Source organism: Nerophis ophidion, linkage group LG14 (genome assembly GCF_033978795.1).
Source record: "Nerophis ophidion isolate RoL-2023_Sa linkage group LG14, RoL_Noph_v1.0, whole genome shotgun sequence".
Classification (NCBI taxonomy): Eukaryota; Metazoa; Chordata; class Actinopteri; order Syngnathiformes; family Syngnathidae; genus Nerophis; species Nerophis ophidion.
Genome location: NC_084624.1, coordinates 30,477,607 through 30,498,333, shown reverse-complemented (window position 1 = coordinate 30,498,333; position 20,727 = coordinate 30,477,607). Strand labels below are relative to the sequence as shown.

At 40.7% G+C, this 20,727-nt stretch overlaps 1 long non-coding RNA gene across 1 annotated transcript; it reads left to right on the top strand.

Annotated features, from left to right (window-relative positions):
* Positions 1–18,549: 18,549 nt before the first annotated feature.
* LOC133568947 (uncharacterized) lies at positions 18,550–20,085 on the top strand. The gene is made up of 2 exons (XR_009809707.1): positions 18,550–19,072; positions 19,247–20,085. It is a non-coding gene; the product is annotated as an uncharacterized LOC133568947 (long non-coding RNA).
* The last annotated feature ends 642 nt before the right edge of the window (positions 20,086–20,727 follow it).

Genomic DNA, 20,727 nt, shown 5'->3' with positions numbered 1-20,727 from the left:
TTTCCTCAGTTTCCAAAACGTTTGAGTGTTTTTGAAAGAAAAGGAGATTTAACACAGTGGTGAACATGCCCTTTCCCAACTACTTCGGCACGTGTTGCAGCCAAGAAATTCTAAGTTAATTATTTGCAAAAAGAAATAAAGTTTATGAGTTTGAACATCAAATATCTTGTCTTTGTAGTGCATTCAACTGAATATGGGTTGAAAAGGATTTGCAGATCATTGTATTCCGTTTATATTTACATCTACAAACCCCGTTTCCATATGAGTTAAGAAATTCTGTTAGATGTAAATATAAACGGAATACAATGATCTGCAAATCCTTTTAAACCCATATTCAATTGAATGCACTACAAATACAAGATATTTGATGTTCAAACTCAAACTTAGTTTTTTTTTGTCAAATGATAATTAACTTGGAATTTCATGGCTGCAACACATGCCAAAGTAGTTGGGAAAGGGCATGTTCACCACTGTGTTACATCACCTTTTCTTTTAAAAACACTCAATAAACGTTTTGGGAATTGAGGAAACTAATTGTTGAAGCTTTGAAAGTGGAATTCTTTCCCATTCTTGTTTTATGTAGAGCTTCAGTCGTTCAGCAGTCCAGGGTCTCGCTGTCGTATTTTACGCTTCATAATGGGCTTCACATTTTTGATGGGAGACAGGTCTGGACTGCAGGCAGGCCAGGAAAGTACCCGCACTCATTTTTTACGAAGCCACGCTGTTGTAACACGTGCTGAATGTGGCTTGGCATTGTCTTGCTGAAATAAGCAAGGGCGTCCATGATAACATTGCTTGGATGACAACATATGTTGCTCCAAAACCTGTATGTACCTTTCAGCATTAATGGTGCCTTCACAGATGTGTAAGTTACCCATGCCTTGGGCACTAATACACCCCCATACCATCACAGATGCTGACTTTTGAGCTTTGCGCCTATAACAATCCGAATGGTTATTTTCCTCTTTGTTCTGGAGGACACCAAGTCCTCTGTTTCCAAATTTAATTTGAAATGTGGACTCATCAGACCACAGAACACTTTTCCACTTTGCATCAGTCCATCTTAGATGAGCTCGGGTACAGCGAAGCCAGCGGCGTTCCTTGGTGTTGTTGATAAATGGGTTTGGCTTTGCATAGTAGAGTTTTAACTTGCACTTACAGACGTAGCAACCAACTGTAGTTACTGACAGTGGTTTCATGAAGTGTTCCTGAGCCCATGTGGGGATATCCTTTACACACTGATGTCGGTTTTTGATGCAGTACCGCCTGAGGGATCAAAGGTTCACAATATCATCACTTACGTGCAGTGATTTCTCCAGATTGTCTGAACCTTTTGATGATTTTACCGACTGTATATGGTAAAACCCCTAAATTCCTTGCAATAGCTCGTTGAGAATTGTTGTTCTAAAACTGTTCGATATTTTGCATAGAAAGTGGTGACCCTCGACCCATCCTTGTTTGTGAATTACTTAGCATGTCATGGAAGCTGCTTTTATACCCAATCATGGCACCCAACTTTTCCCAATCAGCCTGCACACCAGTGGGATGTTCCACATAAGTGTTTGATGAGCTTTCCTCAACTTTATCAGTATTTATTGCCACCTTTCCCAACTTCTTTGTCACGTGTTGCTGGCATCAAATTCTAAAGCTAATGATTATCAGCAAAAAAAAAAAAGTTTATCAGTTTGAACATCAAATATGTTGTCTTTGTAGCATATTCAACTGAATATGGGTTGAAAATGATTTGCAAATCATTGTATTCGGTTTATATTTACATCTAACACAATTTCCCAACTCGTATGGAAACGGGGTTTGTATATTGAGAGAGGATAAACTACAGCATTGAGATGTACAGAGCACACCATGTGCCACACAAAGTATATTTTCAGTCAGACATATCTTTTTCTTGTTACTTGAAAAAATACAGAGGACATGACATCTGTGTCCTCAATGGTAGTCACGGCCATGGGTCTAACAATGCTTTATTGTTCATTTTTGTTCCTTCGCCATCTCAGTTACACGTCCAAATGTCCTGTCTCCAGTTTCAAACTCTTTTTTTTTTTTTTTTGCTGCTTTCTTCTCGTCTATAGAACTTGTAATCAGATCAGTAAGATAAGGAGTTATTTCATTTTGAAGTTTGTAAGTTTTAAAGCTCCAAAATGTAAAGTTGAATCCCACATAAGAAAATATATTGTCATTTTACAGCTTTTGGGGTATTTTTACCTATTGGGTTAAAAATATTTTTTGCAAACCAGTAATTGTGGTCTGCAAATTATGTGTTTTTGTTGAGTGTCGGTGCTGTCTAAAGATCGGCAGAGTAACCGTGTAAACTCTTCCATATCAGTAGGTGGCAGCCGGTAGCTAATTGCTTTGTAGCGGTCGGAAACAGCGGGAGGCATCGTGCAGGTTAAAAAGTGTCTAATGCTTGGACCAAAAATAAACAAAAGGTGAGTGCCCTTAAGAAAAGGCATTGAAGCTTAGGAAAGGATATGCAAAACGAAACTAAAACTGAACTGGCTACAAAGTAAACAAAAACAGAATGCTGGACGACAGCATTTTACAGGCTTACCTGTAAAATGTTACGACTTGCTTGCAAAGTCAATGCTGACAAGTGGGGTGTCCAGTAGATCCTGTATCGCATATTCACAATTCAGCATTCACAAGACAGCAAATACTTTTTTTACTCTTTCTGTGTTGAAAATAGGCCATTTTTGATGCATTCAACCAAAGTCGGTGATAAGTAATAAATAGTAAAGCATAAAATTAACATATGTATTGTATGGGTGGGAATCTTTGTGCAGCTTAAGATGAGATGATCAAGTGTGATTCAGGGGCTATGATTTGGTTATAAATATGTTATTATTATTAGAATATTTATTTAATATTATATTGTGCATAATCATTCATATTAGTATCATATATTATACATTTACTTATAAACATAAGTCAGGGCAGCATGTGGCAGAGGGGTTAGTGCTCCTGCTCTACAATAAGAAGGTGCATGGTTTGATTACCGGCCTTTGGGTGTTTCTTTGTGGAGTTTGAATGTTCTCCCCGTGACTGCGTGGGTTCCCTCCGGGTACTCTGCCTTCCTCCCACCTCCAAAGACATGCACCTGAGGATAGGTTGATTGGCAACGTTGAAGCTCGGTTATTCACTCTTTGCTCAAAAGACCCAACCTTGATTCTGACCTCATGGTAAACTACCGGCCTGTGTCCCACCTTCCCTTAATCTCGAAAATCCTTGAAATTGTTGTTGCACAGAAGCTAAATGAACACTTAGCATCTAACAATCTCTGTGAACTATTTCAGTCCTGTTTCAGGGCAAATCACTGTTTTGAGACAGCTCTTGCAAAAAGTGACCAATGATCTGTTGCCAACTACGAATGCTGATGCGTCATCCATGTTGCTGCTACTTGATCTCAGTGCTGCTTTCGATACAGTCGATCATAACATTCTATTATACAGGTGTCAAACTCAAGGCCCGTGGGCCAGATCTGGCCCTCCACAACATTTTATATGGTCCGCAATAGCCTGGAAATAATACTGTCAATAAAATACCTTACATTTTTTTTCTTTACTTTCTTATTTTCTTACTAAAGGTATTAGGAGTTGTTTCTATTTTGACAGGGAAAAAAATTGTGTCCAATATTGAAACAAATATATTGTCTGACTTTGTTGGTCGCATTCATACTTGCCAACCCTCCCGGATTTTCCGGTAGACTCACGAAATTCAGCGCCTCTCCCGAAAACCTCCCGGAAGAAATTTTCTCCCGAAAATCTCCCGAAATTCATCCGCGGCTGGAGGCCACGCCCCCTCCAGCTCCATGCGGACCTCAGTGGGGACAGCCCGTTTCACGTCCGCTTTCCCACTATATAAGCAGCTTGCCTGCCCAACCACGTTACAACATCTACAGGTTTTAATAAAAAACTGCACACACAAGGAGACGAAGCAGAAGACCGAGGAAGTTACAGCTATGGCGACGCCGTCTTTAATAGAGTGATTTATGTTGTCTGTAACCATCTCCTGGTTAATGTTGGCTATAGCGTTATGGGGTTGCTTTTTGATTGGCCAACGACTTACGTGGTGTTGCGCACCTGACGGCAAGTGAGGGAGTCTGATTCTGCAGCCCACAGTAAAGAGATGTAACTTCATCACCTCACCTGGTTATTGACTCCAACCCAATTTATTACACCGTCGACGAGCAAAATGAAGAAATACGCTTGCAAGTTGCAAAACAATTGAAAACAAGAATTTCAGTTTATCCAGGAGCGTTCGAAGGGGAAGGGTTATGTTGCCTGTAAATTTTGTAGAACAGACTTCTCCATTGAACACGGTGGCCGAACGGATATAGTCAGTCATGAACGGTCAGCGTAGCACAAAGCGTCCGCAGTGCAGCATCGTTCACAACCCAGTATTATGGGCCACCTCGCAAAATGGAGACCCAATGGTGTAACTTATGCTGAGACAAAGATGGCTATGCTGACAGCTGGAAGCAACATCCCGTTCTCCTTTGCGGATGTCTACAACAAATCCATGAAGGATATGTTCCCGGATTCGGAGATCTCGCCATTACGCAAATGGCAGAACAATGGTTACTCAAATAGTGAAAGGTAAATGTTGTTGTTGTTTTTTTAGTAACCTGCAAGCACAGTACAGTTAGTAGAACAACTGTGTTTTTATTATTGTGTGTTTGATAGGTGCCGTCTGAAATTGAACTATTTATTTTATTTATATATATAATAAAATAAATATACATAGCTAGAATTCACTGAAAGTCAAGTATTTCACACTTATATGTATTTATATATACACATATATATATATATATATATCTATATATCTATATATATCTATATATATATATATATATATATATAGATATATATATAGATAGATATATATATATATATATGTATATATATATAGATATATATATATATATATATATATATATATATATATATATAAGAAATACTCGAGTTGGTGAATTGTAGATGTAAATATACTCCTCCCCTCTTAACCACTCCCCCTGCCCCAACCACGCCTCCGCCCGACACCCACCCCCTGAAATCGGAGGTCTAAAGGTTGGCAAGTATGGTCACAATCCAAATAAACACTTAAACATCTGCTTAACTAATGGTTTCGAAGCAAGTTATCCATCAAATTATACACTATAAAAATGACCAATATATTTTACTGTAAAATTTATAGAGTTTTACAGCATATTACTGTAAATTGGGGAAAAAAACGACCTTTTTTTTTTTTTTTACGGTAAAATTCTGTAGACTGAGCTGTTAGTTGTTTTTTTACTGAAAATCCACGGTTGATGATTTTATTGTACCACATTTTAATATGGTAAAAAACTGTCAGTTGAATTGCCAACATAAATTAAAACAACGGTACTGCATTTCTATTTACAATAATGGGTTATAAAAAAACACACCATATATTTTACAGTAAAAGTCTGGAAACTTTTTTTCTGTAAAAAACAGTGGTAAAATCTGCAGAATTTTTTTTTAGTCTTCACGTAAGAAATTTGAAAAATATATACGAATGCAGCTGAGATAGGCTCCAGCACCCCCCGCGACCCCAAATGGGACAAGCGGTAGAAAATGGATGGATGGATATATTTAAATTCATAGGCAAATTCATTAATTATTTTCTGTTACAAGCGGCCCTCTCATGGCAGCCATGACTGCCATGTGGCCCTCAATCAAAACAAGTTTGAGACTCCTGTTCTATTAGAACTATCAAAACCCATATTTCCTTGTCAGGCTAATCCTTTCCTTGGTTTAACACTTGTCTTACTGAAAGGATGCACTGCGTTTTCCATAACAATGTGACCTTGAAGTATGTTAAGGTAACGTGCGGTGTTCCCTAGGGTTCGGTTCTTGGCCCTGCACTCTTCAGCATCTACATGCTGCCGCTGGGTGACATAATTCGCAAATACGGTGTAAGCTTTCACTGTTATGCTGATGACACCCAACTTCACATGCCCCAACTAGCTTAACATTTGACAACAAAACGACTATACTATACAAAGCCACTCAGTAAAGAACCTGGGTATAATTCGACCCAAATCTCCAGTTTGAGTCACACATTAAGAGTATTAAGAAAACAGCCTTCTTTAATCTCTAAAATATTGCGAAAATTCGTCCCATTTTGTCCACCAGTGACGCTGAGATCATTATTCATGCCTTCTTTAATTCTCGTCTCGATTACCGTAACGTATTGTTTTTGGATCTCCCTATGTCTAGTATTAAAAGATTACAGTTGGTACAATGCTAGACTTTTGACAAGAACAAGAAAGTTTGATCATATTACACCTATACTGGCTCACCTGCCCTGGCTTCCAATGCACTTAAGATGTGAATTTAAGGTTTTATTACTTACGTATAACATACTACACTGTCTAGCTCCATCCTATCTTGCTAATTGTATTTGACCATATGTCCCGTCAAGAAATCAGCCTTCTAAAAACTCCGGCTCTTTAGTGATTCCCAGAGCCCAAAAAAAGTCTGCGGGCTATAGAGCGTTTTCGATTCAGGCTCCAGTACTCTGGAATACACTACCAGTAACAGTTAGAAATGCTACCTCAGTAGAAGCATTTAAGTCCCATCTTAAAACTAACGTATACACCCTAGCCACAGATCAGCTTCCACGGAGGTGGCGCTAGCTGTTCCAAGTCGGGACTCGGGATGGACCACTCCTCTGTGCATCAGTTGGTGACATCTCTGCGCTGCTGACTCGTCTGCATAAACTGCTGGCCCCACTATGAACTGGACTCTCACATTAATAACTGTATCTACTTGGCATCCACTGCACCGGTCACCTAAGTAGGGGTCCCACATCTGCATTTTTTCCAAGGTTTCTTGTCATTCCCATCGGGTTGAGCTTTTTCTTGCCCTGATGTGGGATGTCGTTGTGGCTTGTGCAGCCCTTTGAGACATTAGTGATTAAGGGCTATATAAGTAAACTTTAATTGATTGATTACTATATATATATATATATATATATATATATATATATATATATATATATATACAGTATACACATATACACACATATATATATATATATATATACTGAATATATATATATATATAAACTCGTTGTAGGGTGGGGGGCGTGGCCAGCGGACTTTCAGCGAAGCGGGGTGTGCCAGGTCCGGCTTCGAGATCAGCAACTGGTACGTAGATGGCCCACCTGGGCGTGCTTAATCACCTGTCGCTCTCTTAAAGGCAGCAGCCGGGAAGGAGAGGAGGGTTGGTTAGAGCGCGAGCAAGAGCAAGTCTGGCATAAGAACATGGCTGAAAAGCATACAAAGAAACTCATAGTGACAAATAAATCATTGTTCAGAACCATGAACGCAGCTGTCATGTCCGTGATTGGTGGACCGAAGAACCCGGAAGAGCAAGACTTCCACACTCGTCTTTAACCCTGCCTGTTTAATTTCTGCAGAACATGTTTTGCGAACTACAAGTAAAATGTCTTGTTCTGACGTGCTAAAGAAAATCCACACTAGTGAATGATGCTTCATGCTGCTTTTGTCTGTACATAACATGCCGCGCACGCAGTATTATGACTTCACTAATATGTGACCATACCGGAGGGGAGGGGTTGAGGAGGTGGCAGCACAAGCCACAACAGAGAGACCAAGGACAAACAAAAAGATAAGCCATTTTTATTACTGACTCATTTTAATCGGTTGATTTTTCATTAAAGGAACTATGTGACGTCATAATTGCCTATGTCTACAACAGGGGTCGGCAACCCAAAACGTTATAAGAGCCACATTGGATCAACAATACAAAAAACAAGTCTGTTTGGAGCCGCAAAAATTTTAAAGCTGTATATAAATCTTATATTGGAGGCCACGGGGAAGACCCAGGACATGTTGGGAAGCCTATGTCTCCCGGCTGGCCTGGGAAAACCTCGGGATCCCCCGGGAAGAGCTAGACGAAGTGGCTGGGGAGAGGGAAGTCTGGGCTTACCTGCTTAGGCTGCTTCCCCCGCGACCCGACCTCGGATAAGCGGAAGAAGATGGATGGATGGATGGATGAAGGCAACACATGACATAAGTGTCTATATTAGCTACAATAGCCTACTATCATAATACTATGTGTTGCAGGCTGAAGCAAATCTTCGTTGACAGAAATGTTGAAATGTAATATTTGTTTGCCACATTTTTTACAATATTAGAAACCATTAGTAAATCAGAGGCTACTCAGAAGGTGAGATAACTCCTGGAAATTACTGCCTTTTAATGGCCAGAGGTCTCGATGTCCATCCATCCATCATCCATCCATCATCTTCCGCTTATCCGAGGTCGGGTCGCGGGGGCAACAGCCTAAGCAGGGAAACCCAGACTTCCCTCTCCCCAGCCACTTCGTCTAGCTCTTCCCGAGGTCTCGATGTGTGTTTCCAAATTACAGGAAACGGCAGGCTTTATTCTTTTAATAGATTTATTAGAATCCTTGGCAAGCTAGGTAATGTTTGCTATGGTCTGGAACAACATAGCACACAAACAACTATATGACATGCAGTCAATATTACAAACCCCGTTTCCATATGAGTTGGGGAATTGTGTTAGATGTAAATATAAACGGAATACAATGATTTGCAAATCCTTTTCAACCCATATTCAATTGAATGCACTACAAAGACAAGATATTTGATGTTCAAACTCATAAACTTAATTTTTTTTTGCAAATAATAATTAACTTAGAATTTCATGGCTGCAACACATGCCAAAGTAGTTGGGAAAGGGCTTGTTCACCACTGTGTTACATCACCTTTTCTTTTAACAACACTCAATAAACATTTGGGAACTGAGGAAACTAATTGTTGAAGCTTTGAAAGTGGAATTCTTTACCATTCTTGTTTTATGTAGAGCTTCAGTCGTTAAAACAGTCCGGGGTCTCTGCGGTTGTATTTTACGCTTCATAATGCACCACACATTTTCGATGGGAGACAGGTCTGGACTGCAGGTGGGCCAGGAAAGTACCGGCACTCTTTTTTTAACGAAGCCACGCTGTTGTAACACATGCTGAATGTGGCTTGGCATTGTCTTGCTGAAATAAGCAGGGGCGTGCATGAAAAAGACGGGGCTTAGATGGCAGCATATGTTGTTCCAAAACCTGTATGTACCTTTCAGCATTAATGGTGCCTTCACAGATGTTTAAGTTACCTATGCCTTGGGCACAAATGCACCCCAGATGCTGGATTTTGAACTTTGCGTCGATAACAGTCTGGATGGTTTGCTTCCCCTTTGGTCCAGATGACACGATGTCGAATATTTCCAAAAACAATTTGAAAAGTAGACTCGTCAGACCACAGAACACTTTTCCACTTTGCATCAGTCCATCTTAGATGATTTCAGGTCCAGAGAAGCTGGCGGCGTTTCTGGATGTTGTCAATAAATGGCTTTCGCTTTGCATAGTAGAGCTTTAATTTGCACTTACAGATGTAGTGACAAACTGTATTTAGTAACAGCGGTTTTCTGAAGTGTTCCTGAGCCCATGTGGTGATATCCTTTAGAGATTGATGTCGGTTTTTGATACGGTGCGGTCTGAGGGATCGAAGGTCACGATCATTCAATGTTGGTTTGTGGCAATGCCCCTTACGTGGAGTGATTTCTCCAGATTATCTGAACCTTTTGATGATATTATGGACCGTAGATGTTAAAATCCTTAAATTTCTTGCAATTGCACTTTGAGAAACGTTGTTCTTGAACTGAATATTTGCTCATGCAGTTGTGGACAAAGGGGTGTACCTCGCCCCATCCTTTCCTGTGAAAGACTAAGCATTTTTTGGGAAGCTGTTTACCCAATCATGGCACCCACTTGTTCCCAATTAGCCTGCACACCTGTGGGATTTTCCAAATAAGTGTTTGATGAGTATTCCTCAACTTTATCAGTATTTATTGCCACCTGTCCCAACTTTTTTGTCACGTGTTGCTGACATCAAATTCTAAAGTTAATTATTATTTGCAGACAAAAAAATGTTTATCAGTTTGAACTTCACATATTTTGTCTTTGTAGCATATTCAACTGAATATGGGTTGAAAATGATTTGCAAATCATTGTATTCCATTTATTTTGACATCGAACACAATTTCCCAACTCATATGGAAAAGGGTTTTGTACATACAGATAATGTGTCATTAGAAATTCTAAATTATATACAAAGAGGATAAAAGTAAACGATATTAAATGAGCTCAAATATACCTACAAATGATATATTATGATGCAATATGTGCATACAGCTAGACTAAATAGCATGTTAACATTGATTAGTTTGCAGTCATGTACTGACCAAATATGCCTGATTAGCACTCCAACAAGTCAATAACATCAACAAAGTGCACCTTTCTGCATTCACGCGCAGCATAAAATGTTTGGTGGACAAAATGAGACAAAGAAGGAGTGGAAGATTTTACATGTAAACAAACTGTTGCGTCACAGTCAGTCCACACTGTGGTGAGTTCAAGAACCGCCAAAATATTTTCCCCCCCATCTTTTTCCATTTCAAAAATGCTCCAGGGAGCAGTTAGAGCGGCACTTAAAGACCCACATGTTGCTCAAAAGCCACAGGTTGCTGACCCCCGATCTAAAATTATCACCCGCACATCCCTAAAAATAATCTGGCACTAAATAAAATTGTTGTATACAGTATATTACAGTGGAACCTTGATTTATTTCTATATTGTTAGGTGTGTAACGATTAGTTTTAACAATGATTCAAATTTATATTTGAATTTGTGGTTTGTGTTTGCCGATACAATTCAGCAATTATATAATTTTTTTTACAACTTTACGATCTGAAACGATTCAGCGAGTTCAAATTGATTCAGTAACTTTTTATCAAAAAACAATTCAACCACTATTACTGTGAAATAAATACTGGGTACTGGACACCGCAGGCAAAGTTTCCTATTCTCTGGTAATTTATGATAAGGAAATTAAATATAAATTAAATGTTGATATGAACAAGCAAGTAAACAATTATGGGGCAATGCATTCACATCTTATCTGGATAAAGCGCTCCCAACGGTATAGGTTGAATCAACAATAGGAAACATTTAAAAATGTTCAAAAGTAGTAAAGTAACAAACATGTTAACAGTATAATATTAATATCAAAAATAAAGTCCTACACACATGTCTTCAGTTTGAATTAACTGGAGGTTTACCCGATAATTTTACTATTGTTTTTTGAACATATAAATAATACAAAAACAAAAGAAATTATGTGCAATCAAGTCTCTTCAGGTTAAATGAGCAGTGGTTTAACTTGCTTCTGATCTCATTTTAGTAAACAGGCAATAACAGAGAAAAGTTTAAAGAAAAATGCCAACGCCACAACACAATAATTTAAAGCCATAACACAACGACTGCAAGCCAAAACACAACAATACAAAGACGGAATGGAGCGAACAAGTTTCGGCGACGCACCAACTTCCTGAGACGGAAATTAACGATGTAAAATTGAATAGTGTGTGACCACTTTTTCAGTCATGAATAACTTTCTTAAAATTTTTCAAAAATACTAATGTACTATGTTCAGAAAGTTAGTCCATCGCGGTAACTCTCTGGACCGTCACTTCTATTGTGTGTCTCGCGTCCTTTGTGTCTTAAAAGTTATCTTGTGCCTTCATACTATTGTGTTGTGCCATTTGTATTTGTTGTGGCTTTTGCAATCATGCTGTAGCTGAAAGTTGTTTTGTTGTAATTTATGATACTGTTGTGTTCGTACTTTTTTTCTCCCTTTCTCCGCCAGCGTAGGTATCTGCCTTAATTTTTTTTTGCCAACTGATGGCCGACAGACTTGAATAATGTTTACATATTTTGATTAAAAGTGTTAAACTTCATATAAAGTCTGCCGTTCTTAAATTCTATGTTTTCCTTTTTCCAGTATCCATAAAAACGATCGGTTTCCTTACCTATCTTTGGGAAGGCGAATTTGCGGAGCCTAGAATGATGTAGTTTAATCTAAGGAATATAAATCAATATATCGATTAATCGTTGAACACCTACTATATATAAATATACTATAAACATTACATAAAACTACATATGTGTGCATTGTAAGCTGTCTGCCAAGCAAGATTTAGTGCCTTCCATTACCACAGAATGACCAGACACTTTTGGATCTCCTCTTTTGTATCCATGGCCCACAGTAATGTCACACTGTGTGGCTGTTATTTTCTCTCCTGACTTAATAATCTACTTGCTAATTTCCTCTCCTTAATGTGTAACGTGGTTCCAGTTAGATTTCTCTTGAAGTGTACAAAACACCTACTATTTTGCCGTTTCACAACTGCACATTTAAGCTTATGTTACAGGTCACAGAATGCCACAGTAGCAATATTTAGTACCTCTAGCTCAGTGGTTCTTAACCTTGTCGGAGGTACCAAAAGTCCACCAGTTTCATATGCGCAGTCACAGAACCCTCCATTAGTTAAAAATAAAATGTTTTTTGTTTTTTCAAATTTAAGACAAAGTTATACGTTTTTGGTAACACTATAGTTTAGGGAACATATTCTAAGTAACAAAGACTTAATTTTGTCATGATCTGTGGTCTGGATCATGTTTTTGTTATCTTTTTGTTTGTTTTTGGACTCTTTTAGTTCCTTTTTGCGCTCCCTTGTTTTGTTTGGTTACCATGCCGACTTATGATTTTCACCTGCTTCTGGTGTTCGGACCGTGCACCTGTTTCTAATCAAGACCCTTATTTAAGCCTGTCTTTGCCAGTCAGTCGGCCTGGCGTCATTGCTTGTTTTCATGCGGCACCACGGTTCATGTTGCTCGATTCATGCTGTATCCACGAAAGTCTTGTTTATTTCTTGCCACAGTTTCGTGTTTGTTGGAAGCCATAGTTTGTTTGTTTGTTTCATGCATGCCACAGTTTTGTGTTTGTTTCCCGCCATAGTTTATGTTTGTTTACCTCATGCCTTGCCAAAAGTATAGAGTTAATAAATATGTTCCCTACCTGCAAGCCTTGTCCGGAATAGTCTGTTTGCATCTTGGGAGAACAAACCTCGCAGTAAGCTGGTGCACAAATTGAACCGTGCATGAACATCAGCTTGTTCAAACAACAAAACCAAAACAGTGGATAAACTCACAACAAATTACACACCTGCAAATCAGTCAGCCGTTGCCGTATCCGTAATACGCCAATAGGGAGAAGTTTGTATTTACACGATGAGTCGGGTGTGTTTTGACCTCCTTGAGGCTGACTCACCGAACCCCTAGAGTTCGATCGAACCCAGGTTAAGAACCACTGCTCTAGCTACAGATGCAGCAAGTCAGACTCGGCGCACTCAGTTCTTTGTCCAGATTGCATCTATAATGAATTTTAAAATTCACATTTGCAAATAATTACATTCCTCTGATATCAATCGTTACAAGTAAGTACAAATAGCATTCATATATATAACATTTACTCTAGTGTTAATAACGCTTTGGGTGCGTTACTTACTGCTTCACACTAGCAAAATATGAACATGTAAATATACACCATCACTTAACATAGGTACACATCCTCCCACTATACTGACATAGGGCAAACACTGGAACAGCACTAATATTTAACCAAGCAACTTATCTGCTACACGTCATCATTTATACACGTAATAAATTACTCCCAGAGGATATATATTTAAATGTACACCACTTTTGATACGCACTGCGATGAGGTGGCGACTTGTCAAGGGTGTACCCTGCCTTCTCCCCGATTGTAGCTGAGATAGGCTCCAGCGCCCCCGAAGGGAATAAGTGGTATAAAATGGATGGATGGGCACTTTTGATAGGTAAAGAAAACTTCCACAGAGTAAACATGATGTTACTAAATTAGTTTATTATTTTCAATTAATCATTCATCCATATCCACAATAAACTATTTGCCAAAAACATTGTTTTAGTTTCTACCTGTACAACAATGTGTGAGCGCGGGAGCCCAAATTACATATACACTATATTGCCAAAAGTATTTGGCCACCTGCTTTGACTCACCCATAGGGTTCAAAATGATGGTGGTCCACCTTTTGCAGCTATTACAGCTTCAACTCTTCTAGGAAGGCTGTCCACAAGGTTGCGGACTGTTTCTACCATTCTTCCGAAAGCGCAGTGGTGAGGTCACACACTGATGATGTTGGTTGAGAATGCCTGACGCTCAGTCTCCCTTCTAATTCATCCCAAAGGTGTTCTATCAGGTTCAGGTCAGGACTCTGTGCAGGCCAGTCATGTTCATCCGCTCCAGACTCTGTCATCCTTGTTTTTATGAACCCTGCTTTGTGCACTGGTGCATAGTCATGTTGGAAGAGAACGGGGCCCGCTCCAAACTGTCCCCACAAGGTTGGGAAGCATGGAATAGTCAAAAATGTTTTGGTATCCTGGAGCATTCAAAGTTCCTTTCACTGGAACTAAGGGGCGAAGCCCAACTCCTGAAAAACAACCCCACACAATAATTCCTCCTCCACCAAATTTCACACTCGGCACAATCCTTTCCGGAATGTACCATTCTCCAGGCAACCTCCAAACCCAGACTCGTCCATTACACTGCCAGATAGAAAAGCATGATTCATCACTCCAGAGAACACGACAGTTGACTTTGGAATATTTAGGAGCGAGGAAATTTCCCGACTGGATTTTTTTGCTTAGGTGGCCTTCCTTTGACAGTTTAACGCTGGTCATCACTGAGCTCTTGAGAGCGGCCCATTCTTTCACAAATGTTTATAAAAACAGTCTCCATGCGTAAGTGCTTGATTTTATGCACCTGTGATTAGGACACCTGATTCTAATTATTTGGATGGGTGGCCAAATACTTTTGGCAATATAACGTACTTCTAAATCACTCAAATACAATCAATTGTCTTGCTTACAAGACAGAGATGAGGGCTAACTACATGGGCAGTGAAATAGCATGTCCAACTCAAATAGTTTGCCTGTAGGACACAGTTGAGGGCTAAAAAGCTCACAAAAAGCTGCGAAAAGGCATGTATAACTGCTGTCAGCAACAAGTCATGGGCGATCAAATATGTCAGTTTCCAGGTTGAATTACACTAGGATAACATCTTCCCAACGATTCTGTAAGTATTCCATGGCTTTAAGAGAATATATTGGTCATTTTCACCAGTGACAGACCTGTAGATACAGATCAAACGAGAGCAGCAAGTCAGACATGGAGCACTCAGTTCTTTGTCCAGATTGCGTCTGAAAGTAGGGCGGGAGTTCCCCCTCAATACAAGATTTCGCAATGCAGTGTGGGTCTGGGTAGCCATTGAGCAAAGTTTTTGTTTACATGGCTGTACTTGGGTCTGGGCTATATGGATGATAAAATAGATGTCGGTGTATTTTTTACTTAAAGTCTATATTCGATATATACCTGTATGTATTTAAAAAGGTAAAATTATTCATCCATCCATCCTCTTCCGCTTATCCAATGTCAGGTCGCGGGGCCAGCAGCTTAAGTAGGGAAGCCCAAACTTTCCTCTCCCCAGCCACTTCGTCCAGCTCTTCCCGGGGGATCCCGAGGCGTTCCCAGGCCAGCCGGGAGATATAGTCTTTCCAACGTGTCCTGGGTCTTCCCCGTGGCCTCCTACCGGTTGGACGTGCCCTAAACACCTCCCTAGGGAGGCGTTCGGGTAGTAACCTGACCAGATGCCCAAACTCATTTCGGCCGTTTGTACCCGTGATCTCGTCCTTTCGGTCATAACCCAAAGCTCATGACCATAGGTGAGGATGGGAACGTAGATCGACCGGTAAATTGAGAGCTTTGCCTTCCGGTTCAGCTCCTTCTTCACCACAACGGATCGATACAGCGTCCGCATTACTGAGGACGCCGCACCGATCCACCTGTTGATCTTCCGATCCACTCTTCCCTCACTCGTGAACAAGACTCCTAGGTACTTGAACTCCTCCACTTGGGGCAGGGTCTCCTCCCCAACCCGGAGATGGCACTACACCCTTTTCCGGGCGAGAACCATGGACTCGAACTTGGAGGTGCTGATTCTCATCCTAGTCGCTTCACACTTGGCTGCGAACCGTTCCAGTGAGAGCTGAGGATTCTGGCCAGATGAAACCATCAGGACCACATCATCTGCAAAAAGCAGAGACCTAATCCTGCAGCCACCAAACCGGATCCCCTCAACGCCTTGACTGCGCCTAGAAATTATGTCCATAAAAGTTATGAACAGAGTCGGTGACAAAGGGCAGCCTTGGCGGAGTCCAACCCTTACTGGAAACGTGTCCGACTTACTGTCGGCAATGCGGACTAAGCTCTGACACTGATCGATCAGTACAGGGAGCGGACCTTCCCGAGGGACACGGTCAAATGCCTTCTCCAAGTCCACAAAGCACATGTAGACTGGTTGGGCAAACTCCCATGCACCTTATATAAATATAATTATTGAGCGAGTTTCCCTAAAATTGAAGTGAATGACAACTGTACTGTAAACAGTCAGTGGCACTTTTATTTATCGAGTTAGTCAAGATGGGGCCTAACAGCACAGAAAATAAACTGTATAAGTAGCACATAACAATAATTAAATTTGAAAAATATTATTTGTACGTAAAATAAATCACATAGCTGTGCATATAATACAAAATGTAGCAAACTCAGATAAAAAAATACATTTGCAGGCAGGCACTTTTTAATTCCCAGTCGACGAAGAAATGGACTGTCACGCACGAACGGATCTGGTCAGCGCCAAGTAAGTGACTTGATTTAATTGTGCGACTATGATCTTCCTCACTTCGGCATACATTTTTGGCTGCATTTTTTGTGTGAAATATGCCCGGCTTGGCAACTCAAGAACAGTTTTGATTTGGGCTTACATGGTAAACAAATCAAATGAATGTTTTATCCAGACATTCATCTGTCCAAATGTGGCCAAGTAGACGCATTGTGGGTTTCCCGGATGTCGCCTACATTGCTAAAAGAAAAAAACTAAAGAAGAGAATCTCTCTGCCATCTTCCACTAGTTTTTTAATATATAAATCGGCCGCTTGAATACTCCCTCTTTTTCTCCGACTCTCGTCGTCATTTGGGATGTCTTTTGTGATTTCCCTTCCTGGTTCGATGACCCACCCTATCTTGCCTCTGATTGGCCTGTCCCTGATGTTTTGCCCTATTCTAAACCAATCGTGACTCAGCATAGTAAACAACCAACCAATCATGGATGTTCTTATATGTGCAAGCACGTCTTGGAAGGAAGAAGGGGAGGGGTTTAGTAGCCCATGGTGTTTCGAGAGAGAGTGGGTAGCAGGGGAGAACAAGGAACACAAGAAATAAGCGGTGTTTGCTCATTTTAAATGTGAAATAAATTACATCGATATTACGATATTTTCTTAATTCATATCTTGTTTGAAAATATATCAATAAATATTACAGACTCCATATATCGCCCAGACCTAGCTGTACTTAACCACCGGTATTGTGAGAGAGAGCAACAAACTGGATCGAAACGGATTGCATAAAAAAAAAAAAAATTCAAGGAAATTTGCCGAAACAAACTGCACCCATTCCAAAGGCTTGCCACCTCAAAAATAAGTACATTTTTATCGATCAATATGAATAGACGAGGTTTGAGCAAGCTGCCAAACGTGTCCTGTTTCCCTGTCATCAACGGAGTCAGTTTTTATTTTGGCCAAACATTTCGGAATGCCAAGGCTCAAGGACAAAACAACTTAGGCTATGTCTACACTAAGCCTGATAACCCTTTAAACCAGGGGTGTCAAACTCAAATACAGAGTGGGCCAAAATTTTAAACTGGACAAAATACAAGGTTGAACAAATTAACCTTTTAATAGGGACCCAAACAAGTTTTGCATTGAATATTGAACAAGCGAGACTTATATAACTTTATAGTGACATGCAAAGTCGAGTTTCAAATAATACTAATAATTTAAAAATAGCAATGGCATATCAAATCAAAATCGAAATTGAATGCCACTTTTCTATTTGCAGCCTTCTCGGGTAAATATCAAAATAAACTTTTCCCACAGGTTAATAATACATTTTTATATTGTAGCATCCAGGAAGAGGTAGTGCTGCAAGGGGTTCTGTGTATTTGTTCTGTTGTGTTTATGTTGTGTTACAGTGCGGATGTTCTCCCGAAATTTGCTTGTTATTCTCGTTTAGTGTTGGTTCACAGTGAGGCGCATATTTTTAACAGTTTTAAAGTTGTTTATACGGCCACCCTCAGTGTGACCTGTATGGCTGTTGACCAAGCTTGCATTGCATTAGTATGAGTATTAGCGGTGAATGCGGCGTTACAGCGACACCGCCAGCTCTAATGTTAATTTGATGTTGCCTCAAGGGCCAAATGAAAATACACAGTGGGCCAAATTTGGCCCGCGGGCCAGAGTTTGACACCCCTGCCTTAAACGAATAATTATTTACCCTTAGCCCCGTTTCAGCCACACTAAACTATTGTTTAAGGTAACCCTCCTTGGATAATTTTTACACGGGTAAGTACACTGTATATTTCTTGAATCTCCGGCTCTTAGCTTTGTATGGACTCATTGATCGTTTACAAACTGAGTTTGGAGAGGAAGTGACGCCAGAAAGATCACGCCCCACACAGGGAGTAACGTCAGAAAGAACGCGCCATAGCCAGCTTCATAACAACCTGAATCCACTAAGAGGTAAACGCTAGAAAGATGGAGGAGAGTCATCCAGACATGCCGTGTTTCCCCTTTCTCTACAGACTTGTGGAAATCACACATGAGTACCTTGAGAGAAAGCGATCGCAGCTCTTTCGGATACAACACTTCTGAGACAACAAGAGAACTTTGTTATGTCCAGGTCAGCTGTGATGCTACTTAGCGAAAAACTTTGCCCAGTTGTCGAAGGAGAGACAACGAAAATGCGGGCTCCCAAGGATGTCATAAAGAGGCAGCATGTGCCTTGTTTTACCTGGCCGTCGAAGGAAGACTACGAAAAACGGCGAATGCTTTTGGACTGGCAAAGCAGACTGGATCAGTTATTGTCCACCATGTATGTCGCGGACTCAACGCCTAGGTCCAGAGTATATAAAGTCACCAAAAACAAATGGACAATGAAGGTGAAGGCAAAAGAGAAGAGTGTCCTGACCAGATATCCACATCCCTTTGTGTGACCATTGTGTGTGTGTGTGTGTGTGTGTGTGTGTGTGTGTGTGTGTGTGTGTGTGTGTGTGTGTGTGTGTGTGTGTGTGTGTGTGTGTGTGTGTGTGTGTGTGTGTGTGTGTGTGTACAAGGATAAGGTTAGGCGGGTGTGGAGAGACGCACCCGACAGCGGGCTGAGAGGAGCAGCGGTCCTGACCAAGATGGAGGCCAGGAGGCGGGGCATGCAGCAGAGAGGAGAGGCGTGACGCACTCGGAGCGGCGCGGCAGCAGAAATCAGAGTAAGGTGCGTACACCACATACCTGCGCTCAATCCCATCATCTGCTGCTGCAGCATAAAAGGGGCGAAGGAGGAACACTTGTGGAAGAAGTAGGAGAAGGAACCCCCTGAGAAGACCGACCACGAGCGCGACGAACGAGACCCGGAAGATGATGAGCCCCCGCACCAGACGCAACCAACGGGCACCGAAAGGTGTACCGCGACCGCAAGCAGGAAGAGCCCGCGGACTAAAAAGTGGCGCGACAGAAAGGCAAGAAGAGAGGATGAGTTTTGAAACAATAAATCAGAGTCAAACCTGCTATGAGGCGTCTTGTGTCAAGTGTCACAGCAACCCACGCACGGATGGCTGGAAGTCCGTCACAGCGGGATTTACCTTGGATAGAAGAAGGGACTTTGCGGGTGTGTGCAAGACCTCGGAATTTTACATCAGAAAACTAAGACTGTCCTTTCAGAGTTAAGTCAACAGGACTTGTCACTGTGTGGTGTCTCCTGGAGACACCGCACACTTTGACTCAATATATTTCAAGTCTGAAACACACTCTGTATTCATGTGGGGAATATTTAAAGTATTTTCAATTATTGATCTGTGAATAAGGTATTGCTTTTTCCCCAAATACTCCAGCTAGCTTAGCTTACGCTAAAATTCTACTAAATGCTATATGTGAAACTGAATAAAACAGGCTTTGATTCAAACTTACCAGTGTGAAAATGTCATGAACACACAAACATGGACCAGGTGATGGCGTTTAAAATCATGGTGTTCCTCTCACAGCTGCTTTCCAGGCTTGTCACAGTCTCTTTATTAGCTTCATAACCCGACTTTCTTTAGCGGGAATTACAAAAATCTCTCCAAATTCTTGTTTCCCAAAGAGATGGTGACCACAATTGTGGCAGTTAATGATGCCGCATGTTTGTGCCATGTTTTGAACTTGCTAAAGAATAAACTAAACTCAAGCACAGAGTTGTGACAGAGTCCAGCAAGACCAACCACGCAATGATATTCCACGTCAGACTTTTAAAGCCCTATACTTGGCATTCTTTGTGTCACAGTATATATGAACAATATATCGGTTTTGCAAAGATTGTTTACCCAAGATGCAGAAGAATGTCCAGAAGCAGCATGCAGGTAAGAAGGTGCTTTATTCCACTAAGCAGGACACAAATACGAAGAAAGGAAAACGTGCAGATGGCACAAGAAGCTACGGCAAAGCTTAGCAATAGCAACAACGGAGCAAGAAGTAAGTAATTTTAAACTCATATCAAACTAAACTCCAACAATGTTGCGTGTTGCAAACAAGACAAGAGTGTGGCGCAATGCAGTAATAAATAGCTCTC